The sequence below is a fragment of the Citrus clementina genome, unplaced genomic scaffold, assembly GCF_000493195.1.
Source record: "Citrus clementina cultivar Clemenules unplaced genomic scaffold, Citrus_clementina_v1.0 scaffold_8, whole genome shotgun sequence".
NCBI classification, from domain to species: Eukaryota; Viridiplantae; Streptophyta; class Magnoliopsida; order Sapindales; family Rutaceae; genus Citrus; species Citrus x clementina.
Genome location: NW_006262022.1, coordinates 20,985,406 through 20,988,416, shown reverse-complemented (window position 1 = coordinate 20,988,416; position 3,011 = coordinate 20,985,406). Strand labels below are relative to the sequence as shown.

The 3,011-nt window shown below is 32.7% G+C and overlaps 1 pseudogene; it reads left to right on the top strand.

Annotated features, from left to right (window-relative positions):
- Positions 1–2,335, top strand: part of LOC18034297 — a 6,809-nt pseudogene extending 4,474 nt beyond the window's left edge.
- The last annotated feature ends 676 nt before the right edge of the window (positions 2,336–3,011 follow it).

The window sequence follows — 3,011 nt, the reverse complement described above, 5'->3', positions numbered from 1 at the left end:
AATGTGTGTACATAAATAGTCAGGCTCCGAAATGGTGGTCCCATGTCCGTAGACGAAAAAACAATGTTACGGCCAGTTAATCTTTTCAATTTAACTGAAGTTATCGAGCAGTGCCAGCAAGTGTATGGCGTCCCTCCTCGACCTAACTGGATTACAATTTATTATGGAGGACATGCAAGGCAATTTTTTTTTTATAACTTAAATATTTCATCTTGCTTTAAAATTATTCAGCTTATAATAAATTTCGGATTGTTGCATTTTTATGAAAAATTGCAGGATATAAAACCGACTCTACAAAGATTTACTGGCAACATTATTTTCTCCAATGGACTCAGAGATCCTTACAGTGCCGGCGGGTAATCAAAGAAATAAATAAATAGCTCACATAATATGAAACTTTTTTCAATGTTATATGTATCTATGTGTGTATATATATGTATTGTCTCTGACAAGTGCAATCTCATACTGTAGGGTGTTGAAAAACATATCAGATAGTATTATCGCGCTTCCTACCGTCAACGGTAAGCTCTTAGCGATTAATACTATACTTTCATAGTTGAGGTATATAGTTCATATCTTATTTGTCATATCACCAATCATTATCTATTATTTGTTAAGCAATGATGATTGATTTTGTTATTTATCGTTAAAGTGAAGTGCTTATAATTTAATATCTATAAGAGATGCTACATCACCACATATACAAATAGTTTTTATCCAATATTGAAACATGCTACTGAAATTAGAATGTAATTAACTCTTGATCATTTATTTTTGCAGGTTCTCACTGCTTGGATATTGTTAAATCAAGCAAAACCAGTGATCCGGATTGGTTGGTTCAGCAACGCAACACTGAAGTGGAGATAATTGAGGGATGGATAGCCAAGTACTATGCTGATCTTAAAGCTATCAACAAATAGATCCCTTGTGTTGTTAAAAGAAACAATGGGATTGCGGAAATTCAAGCTACAGTGAAGTGGAATTGGAGTTCATGGCTGAGAATATATACGGTGTGTAAATTGTAAATCACGCATGACGGACCATCGGATCCCGGTTATCATTTGTACAATTATCCTTAATTTTCTGACAAATGCAATGAACCGATCCCTTTGTTTTGTTTTTGTTTTTCAATCTAAGTTAGAACCGTCCTGTAAAACTCCAGTAGCATTAGATGAAAATTTTATATAGATATATAGACGGCACAGTGTTCAAGGATAAACCCCACAACCACAGTCCACAATTGAACATTGCGAATAAAAGTATAAAACAAAAATGAAGATTATAAAATTTATTTTAATTTAGAATTCAATGAAACTATTACTTTATTAAAATTCAACAAAAAGAAAAACTAAACACTTACGTATCTGTAAATATTTTCTCAAAATTCGAATTAGAACAAGTTTAGCCTCATGTAATATCCAACCCTAGCTACATGACTGGCTGTTCTCACTCGCTGTTATCCAACTTCATTTCCTGAAGGTTCAGCAACAGTTCATCTGCATTCAAGTAAACCTTGTTGGAGGACTTCGAGATAGTCTGAGCAATTTCTCTAGCTGCTTCAATCTTCCTCAGTGTAATAAATGCTGGGTTTTTGGCAATGGCTTGACCAATCAGCTGAGCACTGGTGGCTTCTCCCTGGCAACCAGACAGAAGAAAGTGTCATCAGTCATGGAGAGAATATATGCATAAACATAAATATGAGGAAGAAAATTTGAGAAAACAAAGACAAAGCCCAATCAGAATCAAACCCATGAACATTACTAATAAAAGATATTCCTCTGTCATAAACAATATCATTTCTTGGCTTTTGAGAAGTTTGATATAAGGACAAAACAAACTTACCGTAATTATATATGTGTATATATAAATTATGGCTAATAATAAAGCATGTTATATATATCGTAGGGTATTGGAGGACATATCAGAAAGCGTGGTTGCCATTCACACGGTCAATTGTAGGTGACGCATATCTGAAAGAATATTTACACATATATTCAAAATTAAGCACATAAATATATATCGATTTGTTACTGATACAAAATCATTATATAATTTGCAGGTTCTCACTGCCTGGATATTCTTAGAGCAAATCAAGACAGTGATCCAGATTGGTTGGTCATGCGGCGCAAGGCTGAAGTAGAGATCATTGAAGGATGGATATCTAAGTACTATGTTGATCTTAAAGCGGTCCAATAACAGAAACTGTACTCATAACAAAAGGAAAGACTAAAAGGAAATAATATATAAAAGATTTAAGTTCATTGTTAATTTTGAAAATTTTTGCAAAGATCAACACATGTCTTAAGAGAAGTATAATCTGGAAGGCTAGCCGGCCACCGAGGAATGACTAATGAGGATTGTGGGGCATCAATGTATGAACTCATTAATTTGCTTCTGTCATTTAACTTGTAATTCTAGACATTTCTGTAACTTTTTCGCATCTCATATTTATCTCATTTGAATTGGAATTCTTGGATCAAATTGTATAAAAGCAGAAAGAAAAGTCAAATATTGTTTCTTCTACGAAGTGTACAGTTGCTAACTTCCAAAGTACCGGTCTTTATGAATGTGATTTGTTCATACGACTTAGAAAAAGCTTGACTTAGGAGAAAAAAAAAAAAAAAGCTTGACTTATTTTTTCGTTTACCACGACTTCTCATTAAAAAAACACAAATAACAACGTGTAATGTACTAGTGAAGGATAAAAATGTAAAATAAGTTGATTTAAAATAAGGACTCAGATCCAGTGTTAAATTAATTTATGGACAACTCTTCATAATCTTTTATCACGCGTATATGTATAACAGATTACGCTTAAAATTTAATTAGTTTTATATTCTATCTCAATAACTACTAATTGTATTTTTAAAAACATTAATAAAAAGTTTAGCTCAACATTAAATTGAAATCTCTAGAACAAACTTCCGTGTGCTGCATCCATATGCTTAACTCATAAGTTTGACCAAATATTTGTAACATGTCAATTAAGAAGATAAGGAGTGAAAGGAACC